Source organism: Carassius gibelio, chromosome A13, assembly GCF_023724105.1.
Source record: "Carassius gibelio isolate Cgi1373 ecotype wild population from Czech Republic chromosome A13, carGib1.2-hapl.c, whole genome shotgun sequence".
Classification (NCBI taxonomy): domain Eukaryota; kingdom Metazoa; phylum Chordata; class Actinopteri; order Cypriniformes; family Cyprinidae; genus Carassius; species Carassius gibelio.
The window spans coordinates 22,730,578-22,741,815 of record NC_068383.1 but is presented as its reverse complement, the minus strand read 5'-3'; the positions used below and the strand labels follow the sequence as shown (position 1 = coordinate 22,741,815).

At 39.8% G+C, this 11,238-nt stretch overlaps 1 long non-coding RNA gene across 1 annotated transcript; it reads right to left on the bottom strand.

Moving 5' to 3' along the window:
• Nucleotides 1-8,758: 8,758 nt before the first annotated feature.
• On the bottom strand, nucleotides 8,759-10,510 carry LOC128026794 (uncharacterized). Its single transcript, XR_008186526.1, has 3 exons — nucleotides 10,204-10,510; nucleotides 9,292-9,436; nucleotides 8,759-9,131 (listed from the first exon to the last, which is right to left on the bottom strand). It is a non-coding gene; the product is annotated as an uncharacterized LOC128026794 (long non-coding RNA).
• Between the last annotated feature and the right edge of the window lie 728 nt (nucleotides 10,511-11,238).

The following is an 11,238-nucleotide window of genomic DNA, read 5'->3' as shown; positions in this document are numbered from 1 at the left end:
CTAGTTTAAAGTCTTACTTGTATCACACTTGATGTTTGCTCATAAATGAAGTCCCTAATCATGCAGATTTTTGCTACATGCTCTGAGTAGTATTGTACACCCACATGGAAAGAACCTATGAGGATATATGCGCATGAAACCTATGTGCAGTTTATATGCACATATATGCTGCATATATACAGCATATATTAGCATATGGTAATATATATGCACATATATGAAACCTATATACAGCATATATGCACATATATGATAATATATATGCTGCATATATGCATATGTATGCCACAAAATGGGATCAGTCAGAGCAAGAAGTACCAGTCAGGTAAAAAAATCTAAAGTTTTCCTTGTGTTAAGTCAAAGTCTTTAATTACTCTAGGAGTTTCTGTTTTGGGGTGGTTTTGTTTTGCATTCTAGTATTGTGTAATCGGTTTATTGCGCCGTTAATAGCGAAATAATTTTGAGCGATTGGGAGATGTGAAAGCGCATGACTCTCTGTAACATATTGACTTTATACTAGTGCTGAAAAAATTTATCGACATTATCAACAACGTCGACGATAAAACAAATTGTCAGCAAATGTTTTTGAGTAGTTGTTTGATCTCGTATCTACCTAATGTGAGAGCCTGCAATAATGCGGTTTGACCAGTGTAGCGCTGTAACGCAAGATTACAGCTCTCCTGATTCAGTTTAAAAGAAGAAGACAGCGCTTCAGTTAACCTGAGAACCTGAGGCTGCTGAATGCAGGGGGCAAGGAACTCGACCGGAAGTTGAAGTCGGGAGGGGGCTGCCATCTTTTAGCAGAACTTCACTTGCGTTAGCATTCCCATTGACTCCCATTCATTTTGGCGTCACTTTGACAGCGAATAACTTTACATCTGAGGCGTTTAAAGACTCCGTTTGTCCATTATTTATTTCTAAAGATACACAACAATGTATAAAGGGCTCCATTACCTTCTATGTTACATTATGGCCCCGTATGAACAGTTTTTGTAAAAAATAGGCTAAAGATTGCGTCATAACCACTCGTCTCTCTGTCGCATTACCGTACAGACAGGAGGAGAAGCTCGCAGGCAATTAACTTAATATGGCGTACTGGCGTTACATTTTAAAACACTATATAAAAAAATTAATCAGAATACTTACTCCTGCTCACTCACGCCAAAGAACTCCCCGCTCAAGCTCGCCGTCTCTGCAAGATTAACGATGGCAGTTTGCACGCACCGCTACTAGAAGATTTACATCTGTCAGACAGGTTGCTGACGTCGTCAAGCTTCGGTTGAGTCTGCGCGTCAGAAACGCAAGTGCTAAAAAATGCTAAAAATGGGCTTCACTTGTCTCAATTGAGTTCCAATGGGGTCGCTGTGTCCATTTCTTTTACTTTCTATGGCTGAATGGCATAAAGATGAATATGTAAATATATACTGCGCTCCTTCCTCTCAGTAACTACATAAACACAACAAAAACTGACCGCAATGTAAAAGCAGCTCTCAAGAACACATTCGATTACAGCGATGTGGATGTTTGCATGAACTCTGAGGTTCGGCGCTCCAGTAAAGAAAAGTCCACCCACATAGAAAGAACCTATATAAACATATATGTTTTAATATAGGTTTTGATATAGGTTTTTAAATATATTTGACATTTATAAAATTGGCCGTTTTCCTATATTATCCTATCTCCTATACATATAATATAGGAAACCGGACAATTTGATATTTCTCAAATATATTTCAAAACCTATATACAAACTAGATATTCCATCTATTTACACATTTTGAAGGAGTAATGGCCAAAGCCTTTAGAGAGAATCTTATCATGCATGCGTCGTCTGCGCCATCTTGTTGCCTCCCGATGCCTCGATTTCTGGTTTTGTAGATAACATGGAAACACCAAAGATGCTGTAATATGTTGTGCATTTGAATAGACCGGTGATGACTGCACAGAGTAGCATTATAACAGAACTTTGAAACCTATCTAGTATGAAAAAACAGCACTGCTTTTTTCCTAGCCCCCTTTTTTATTCAGCGGCCTCCTTTTGCTTTGATGGCTTTCTGCTTCATTCTGCTACGTTAGTAAATCATTAGCTCATTCATGAATACAATTTTTGCCCGATTCCCATTGGATTACACTGGGTGTGGGGATGAAGATGACAACTCCCATGATTCCACACTTAATCACGGCATCATCAAACAACACTTTCTGGTTTCATTTATTTTGAATATGCGCCCAAAAAATTACATTTCGTGCGTTTAGATTAAAGGGATCATATGACGTTACTAAAAAGAACATTATCCTTGCGTTCCATTCGGAAGGGCTCATCCCTATTCCCTAATCCCTTCAAAGGGTTTACCCTCCGGAGTGAGAGCTTCAAAGGGTTAAAGGGTGTATGAAAATCATTTTGAAAATATTTTTCAAATTCATTTTGAATATTTTTCAAGTAGTTATTATACATTCTCATACAAGTCAACGGACTGGCAGTGGCTCAGTGGTTTGTGTAGGTGGTCCACAAACTAGAAGGTTGGTGGTTCAATCCCCGACTCCACCTGACCAAGTGTGGAGGTGTCCTTGAGCAAGACACCTAACCTCAGCTGCTCCCGACAAGCTGGATGGTGCCTTGAATGGCTGACACTGCAGTCAGTGTATGAATGAGTGGGTGAATGTGAGGCAACTTGTAAAGCGCTTTGGATGGCCATGGGGTCTGTTGAAAGAGCTATATAAATGCAGCCCATTTACCAAGGAAACAGATGGTTAACCGCATGCACAGGATGAGCTCTCCTTAAAGTAACTCTATATGCCAAACCACCTGAGTGTGCAATTCTTTTAAAAATCCAATAAATCAAGATATTAATGTATGTTGTACATATTATAGTCCTATTATACCACATATATTTCAATGGGTATCCCTGCTGTACACCCGTCAGGATTGCCGTGCTATCTTGCCATCTCAGCACACGAAAGATATGTGTACGCGGCCCCTTGGAGTTACTTTTTCTTCCATCATAGATGTGATGAGCCCACTCATTCTCAATATTACGTACATTCAGTGCAGGAATCCACTTGGAAAGATTAGCTCTGAGAAAGCCGGCTGCATCTGAGCCTTCCGCCCCCTCTGGTAATCCCACCAATCGCACGTTATTTCTCCTGCTCCTATCTTCCATGTTTGTCACTTTATCTGTAAGTTGTTGTAGCAGCTTTCTCAGGTTCGTGACTGTCCTCCTATCTTCTCATGCAGCTGCTTGAACTGAACCGTTACGTGTCTGTTTTGCCGCGATACAGTAGCTAGTTTTTCAATTTATGAATTTTAGCTCTTTTACAGAGTTGTTGGTCGCTTGTATGTCTATATGTAGGTCATGCAATGCCGGGGTCAGTACAGAGTCTGTTGCATCTCTTACTATTGAGGCCACACCAAGTTCAAAGTGCTGGTCTTTAAGTGCTTGCTTAGCAATGGCGCCATCGAGATCCTCTTTGGTGATGATGGAATCTTTGAATTGTTTCTTTACTGGTGATTGGTCAATCACGCTTTTCCGATTGTCCTTGACCATTGAAGTAATCATGATGGAATAGATAGAGATTGTAGAATATTTGACAGAGTGAGCAGAGCGAAGGACTGTGTGTGCAATGTTGTTGAAAGGACACGTGATCTCTCCATGGACAAATTCTTTAAATATAAAACATGTAGTTACAGGCTGTTCGTCAGAAGTGCCGGACTGTCCTTGCAAAGTTGGAACTGCCTCACTTTACAGAGCAGCCTTTAAGCACAGACCCAGTGAATGTTAGTCAGCAGGTTCAGAAAACAGTCCTCCATAAATTGCGTCACACAGCATCACATGTCGCGGGCATGAGTAAGGAACGGCCAGCAGGATTAGAGAACGGGGCAGCCGATGGATTCGACAAAGGACAAGTGATGACCCTGAGCTGGACTCTTAATGGACGCTTAATTATCTTATGCCTTGCCATACCCCTCACTGGACTCTGGCTCAATATATTGACTTTGTACAGGTCTTCACATACATTTTCAACCTGTCCCTCACCCAGGCAACTGTGCCAACATGTTTTAAGTCCACATCCATTGTGCCAATACTGAAACACTACCGCCCTTAGCACTCATACCCATCATTATGAAGTGCTTCGAGAGACTGGTTATAGCCACCTCAAAGACTGCCTCCCACCCACACTGGACCCACACCAATTTGCCTACCATAGAGATAGGAGCAGAGAGGATGCAGTATGCACAGTGCTGCACTCTGGACTCACAAACTTGGACAATAACAACACATATGTTAGGATGTTGTTTGTTGACTTCAGTTCAGCATTTAATACCGTCATTCCCTCAAAGCTGAACACAAAACTTGGATACCTGGACATTAACACCTCCCTCTGCAACTGGATTATGGACTTTCTGACCAACAGACCTCAGCATGTTTGGTCAGGCTACACCTGCTCCACCACCATCAAACTCAACACCGGTGTACCACAGGGCTGTGTGCTGAGCCCATTCCTTTACTCCCTTTACACCCACGACTGCAAGCCTGTGCATGGATCCAACTCCATCATTAAGTTTGCAGATGACACCACGGTGATTGGCAACGATGAGACTGCCTACAGGGAGGAGGTACAGCATCTGGCCGCATGGTGCGCTCACAATAACGAGCATTCACATTAACGGGATGGTAGTTGAACGTGTCTCCAGCTTCAAGTTCCTGAGGACCACCATCTTGGAGGACCTGTCCTGGACCGCAAACAGCTCCAATGTTGTCAAAATGGCTCACCAGGGCCTCTTCTTCCTCAGGACACTGAAGAAGAACCAGCTGTCTTCAGCCACCCTGGTGAACTTCTACCGGTGTGGTCGAGAGCATCCTGACCAGTTGCATCACAGTCTGGTATGGGAACTGCTCAGTGGCTGACTGCAAAGCACTGCAGAGGGTGGTGAAAACTGTATGTTCATAGTACACCTATCTGTATATCATGCTGATAGTATTTAAAATCTGTAAATTATGTCCATAATACTGCCTTATCTGTATATTTATTGTACATATTGTATACCTTGTATATTCTGTATTTACTGCTTATTGCACTTCTGGTTAGAAGCTAACTGCATTTCATTGCCTTGTACCTTACATGTGCAATGACAATAAAGTTGAATCTGACCTAATCTAATTTTTTGTAATCCCTAGTCCTACAGAGGCCAGTAAAACATGCTGTCCAAGATCCATTAAACTTTAGAGCTGGCATTCATCTGTTTGTTCAGAGGAACCTTTGGGGTTTTGGCTTCAAGAAGTTTCATGTTTTTGGAAAGTCTTTGAAAGGCAGTTCATAAGTGGAAGGAATCTGGAAAACTAGAGGGTCTTTGGAACTAATTAAAAGCTTGGTGGATGAGAGCTTCTTAATGGCTATTATTGGCATTGCTTGAGGGTTTAATTAAACAGGCTCATGTCTAATAATGCGATGTGGGATTTCACATTTGTCTTACAATCCTTCAGAGAGAGACAGAGAGAGAGAGAGAGAGAGAGAGAGAGGGAGAGAGGGAGAGAGAGGGAGATAGACTGCATATTAAATGACTTTGAAGAATGCTTAATCAATACAGTTTGTGGTATACTGGGAAATGGCTGTTGGCTAATAGATGAAGGAAAAAATATTTACTAAAGTTATTTACGAGTCAATGGTTCAACTCTGTTAGGACACAAGAAGCTCTCAAATGTGTAGACTTCCAATAATTATGCCTTCAAGTCTGAATAATCATATTTACAAGATACAGTATAGTATATAAATATACATGAATAGTATAGACTTTTAGGTGTTTAAACTGAATTTCTTATGATTAAAGAGGGAAACTTTGGAAAACAAACTGATTTCGATCAAGGAGACCATATGTTGAAGATATAGTTTCGTTTGTTTATGTATATCCTGTTGGGAATTGGAACATCTTCATGGTTGAAAGTTGGAGAAATATAAGCATATGCTTTTGAAACACAGCATGAAATGCATGGATAAAGCATTAATTTTGCAAATAAAGCACATTTTGCTCTTCATTTATTGCACTACTGCTTGAAAGTCTTTTGTATTTGTTAGGAAGTGAAAAATAGAGAGTGAATCTTATGTATAAATGACTATTATTTTAGTATCTTGATCAATATGATAAAAAATGTAGAAAACGGATAAAATCCTGTCAGAAAATTACCAGTACATTTTTCTTTTCATCATGATGTATTTAGTCAAGTCGTCAAGTCAAATCACATTTATTTATATAGCGCTTTTAACAATAAAGATTTTGACATAGCAACTGAACAGCATTAAATAGGAAAATAGTGTGTCAATAATGGAAAAAGGCAGTTAATTATTGAATTCAATGATGTCATGATCCAGCTCAGTTTAGTTTAAATAGTATCTGTGCAATAAAGTTGATAAAATTGCTGGAAATGAAGTGTACCCAACTAAGCTAGCCAGAGGAGACAGCGGCAAGGAACCAAAACTCGATAAAATGGAGAAAAACCTTGGGAGAAAACAGGATCAGTCGGGGGCCAGTTCTCCTCTGACCAGACGAAACCAGCAGTTTAATTCCAGGCTGCAGCAAAGTCAGACTGTGCAGAAGAATCATCTGTTTCCTGTGGTCTTGTCCCGATGGCTGTCTAGGAGACAAGGTCTTGACTGTGGATCCCTGTCTTTCAGGGATGTATAGAGTTCCTCTCTTGGTGCTGATCCACCATCTGGTCTGGATACGTACTGGATCCGGGTGACTGCAGTGACCCTCTGATCTGGATACAGACTGGATCTGGTAGCTACTGTCACCTCAGAATAAAAGAGAAACAGACTAATATTAGCGTAGATGCCATTCTTCTAATGATGTAGCAAGTACATCGGGTGTTATGGGAAGTGTTCCCGGTTTTTCAATTTAGTCCTATGTTGGTGCTTTAAAGGTCCCCTTCTTCGTGATTCCATGTTTTAAACTTTAGTTAGTGTGTAATGTTGTTGTTAGAGTATAAATAATATCTGTAAAATTCTAAAGCTCAAAGTTCAATGCCAAGCGAGATATTTGATTTAACAGAATTTGCCTACAAAAAACGACCCGTTTGGACTACAGCCCTCTAGTTCCTGCAGTAATGACGTTACTAAAACAGTTTTTTGACTAACCTCTGCCCACATGAATTCACAAAAAGGGGGGCGTGGCCTTGTTGCGCTCTGACGGAGAAGAAGGAAGAGCTGTTTGTGTTTGTCGCCATGTTGTTGAAACGTTGTTATTTTCATCTCTGAGTCCAATCATCTTTGTTTGGGCTTCCCAGGGACACTGTACTTGGAGATTAATGGTTACAATTTATGTTTAACTCGGTTCCGGAAAATTATAATCCACATGTAAAACTATGTGCAGCATGTTTTGCTGAGGACAGCTTGCTGAGGACAACTTTCTCAATCAGTTTAATGCTGGATTCGCACAAAGATTATTCTTGAAAGATGGAGCAGTTCCCTCTTTGTCTGGAGAAGGTGTTGTTTATGGACCACAACTGTAAGTGTATTTTATTATTTAAGTTGGTGCGTTTAACAGTTTCTGTAACTTATTACACAAAGGGCAACGCTGTTTAGCTTTGTTAACTAGATGTTAGGGCTGTGCAAAAAAAAAGAATGCGATTTTCATGCGCATCTCGTCAGTAAAAATGCTCCTGTGACTATAAATACATCTCCAGCATACGCTCCTGCCCACTTGCTTCTCAAAACTACTCAAAAACTAGTCCAATCGCGTTTGCAGGAGGGCAGCGTGCTGTAAGCTGCTGCCGAATCACAACACAGGAACCGCTGGCCCAATCAAAACTCGTTATGTATTTCTGAATGAGGGTTTTATAGAACAAGGAAGACATCAGCCCGTTTTTATGATAGTGTTAGGTGAACTGTGTGAAAAATACTGTGTTTTCTTACACGCGAAACATGAACACATGTTATATTGCACACTGTAAACACAATCAAAGCTTCAAAAAAGTGCTTAAAACGGGACTTTTAAAGCAACATAAAATTATACATATATACCTAATGGATTAGTTTTATTAGTATGCAATGCACTCACATTTTTATGTTATTTTTTTAAGTTATATTTGTGGCCTTTTTTCTGTCTTTATTTTGATAAGGAATAGGTTTCAGAGATGGGAATGGGATTGAGAAAGAACCACGAGCCAGGACTCGTACGTGGGTCGCCAATACTGATGTAGTGTCAAATGTAGGCTATGACTCTATGCAAGCCCATTTATCAGGTCAAAATCCTTCCTTTGAATGTACATCACATTTAATCACAATTCTAAGAATTTCAGAAGAGAACTTGTGACAGCATTAGCCGTCACAACAAAAAAAAGAGGCTAAAGTGGTCTGTCAAAGAATATTTTACAGCCTGCACTCTTAAAAATAATGGTGCTTCACAATGCCATAGTAGAAGAACCTTTTTTGTCTTAATGGTTCCATAAAGAACCTTTAACATCTGAAGAAATGTTCTGTTTCACAAAAGGTTCTTTGATGCAAAAGAAAGTTCTTCAGATTATAAAAAGGTAAGAAAGAGATGGTTCTTGAAAGAACCTTTGACTGAATGGTTCTTTGTGGAACCAAAAATGTTCTTTCAATAGCATTGCTGCAAATAACCTTTTGAAGCACCTTTATTTTTAAGAGTGTGTAGTTCAATTAAAACTACAACCAGTGGCGGTTCTACATTGAAATACACCCTGGGCGAGACCTCTTTCGAGCGCCCCCCACCCCCCCACCCCACAAACACACACACAAAAAACTTAGCAAACAAAGTTCTGCACAAACAGCAATATTTTATTATAACAACTGTTTTCATATGATGTCAGATTATTGCATGCACGTTTCCAATTTGCCATTCCTGCACTTGTTAAATTGATGTTCCTCTTGGAAAACAAATTTGCAGCAGAAGCAAAAGAGGCTGTTGTTCTTAATTAAATAAATAAATCTTTTCACCACTTACTAATGTCTTCTTAAAATATTAGTGGTGGCAACTTCTCCCATTACTCTCATTCCTACGGTAAACAAAGCCAGGTGGCACTTTACTTGGTCCTCTGTGAACCAGCTCAGTCCGAATCCTGTCAGTCAGATGTGAGGGCCAGTGGGGCTCAGTGGGAGTTCAGCTCCAGGCATTTCTATCAGACAGCATATTGGCATATTACTCAAAACACATCGCAGTGAAAAAACACAGTCCTACTCATAAATTATCAGAAATATTAAAATTACATTAAATTGCAGTTGTCTTGTAGCCCACACACACACACACACATACACACACACACACAATATGCACACCTGAAAGCTCATGCTGGGTAGAAGTAGAGGCAAAGAGGTCTTCATCCACAATATCAGATATTTGTGGAGACATGTGTAGCGGAGGAGGTGGTTGGCTCATCCTGACCAGTGGCAGAGGATGCTCCAAAATATTTTAGAAGTGCCCCTGAAATTGCAATTTAACTGCATTTGAAATCAAAAGACCATAGGATAATGTTTTATAAAGCTAAAACAGCCTAGGGTCAAATTGACTCAAAACATAATAGAAGGGTTACATAAACATGCTCTTACACACTAAATGTCTGTCATTACACGCTATATCCTCCTAGACCCGGAAAAAAACAAAAACATTTATTTATTTCATTTTTTCCCCCATGTCATCACATTGTTTAGAGTATAGAAACAAATAGTAAAAAAAAAATACGTTGAAAAATTATATTTTATTCACGTTATGCTATGGTCACTGGGACTCAGTTGTTTAAAAAAATAAAATGACTTTAAATTATATGTATAGGCAAAAAAAAAAAACTTTTTGGGTTTCAGGATATTTTTCAACCAAAATTTGTATATCAATCTAACTTTCATGGAGGTGCCATTAGGTTACTGACTACTGATTTAGTTATGACTTGTAAAACTATACTTAGGAAACTATACTTAGCATACTGTGTAGCAAATAAAATGCCGTTAGTTATTTACAGGGCCTAATGTTAAACCAACTGATGGAAATGATAACTGAACTTTTAACAGTTTAATTGCAAAGCACAATATTATAAATTAGATCTCGTGATTGAGTTGAAACCAAATTATTGTTGTATAAGCATAGCAAGCATCATAGCAGAAAGGCTAACAAAGAGTTATACCCACCACCAATTAACATTAGCCCTTCATTCATGAAATGGATACTGTAATCATACAGAGACAATAGTTGCATACCTTTATCTTTTGCTCGTTTCTCCTCTTCTTCTTTTCTTTTTTTTCGAAATTGGGCACCTGGCTTTGACCTTTTCTTCTCCATCTCTGTTTATTTGGCACTCGACGATCAACAGATTTCCCATCCCCCCACCTGTCACTCACGACCAGAAGTCAAGACTAAACCAATTCACCTTGATGACCGCATAATCGTTTTGTATTGCCTAGTATCATTTGCAGGAACTATAGGCCTGTATTATAACATTATGAATGAAATGTGCGTTATTTGGAAGAAAGTCGAGGTGTGTGACTGACTTTAGCCTATTATTAATTATATTACTAGTGGATCCCCCGTCCCCGTCCACCCCCGCCCTGTCCGTTCCATTTGAGAGAGACCCAGAGGTGAAATGTCGCACGCGCCTCTCGCCCCACCCCCTTACACTTCTCACTAGTGATGGGAAGTTCGGATCATTTTACCGACTCGGACTTTTGAGTCTCGTTCAGCAAAATGAACGAATCTTTTTTCGAGTCATTTCGTTCATTTCGTTCATTTTAGCAAAATGTTATTAAAATATTAAGTGCTACCTCCCCAACACATCTAGTACTTACGCAAACGTTGATCACACTACAAACAATACAAAAATAAAATGCTATGAGATAAAGAAAAAAATACTCATTCTTTACCTGGGTCTTCAGTCTGTGATTAGCTCATCTCACCTCTTATCTGACAAGAAGTCTTCGGGTTTAAGTCATTCCTTAATCACGTGACAGACCCATACGCAAAACCAACGCGGTCGTGAGCCGGAAAGAGAATTGATTAGTTCATCTCATGAGTCTTTCGGGTCGAGTTTGACTCGTTCCTTAATCACGTGACAGCCCCATACGCGAAACTAACGCGGTCTTGAGCCGGAAAGAGAATTGATTAGTTCATTTCATGAGTCTTTCGGGTCGAGTTTGACTCGTTCCTTAATCACGTGACAGCCCCATACGCAAAACTAACGCGGTCGTGAGCCGGAAAGAGAATTGATTAGTTCATCTCATGAGTCTTTCGGGTCGAGT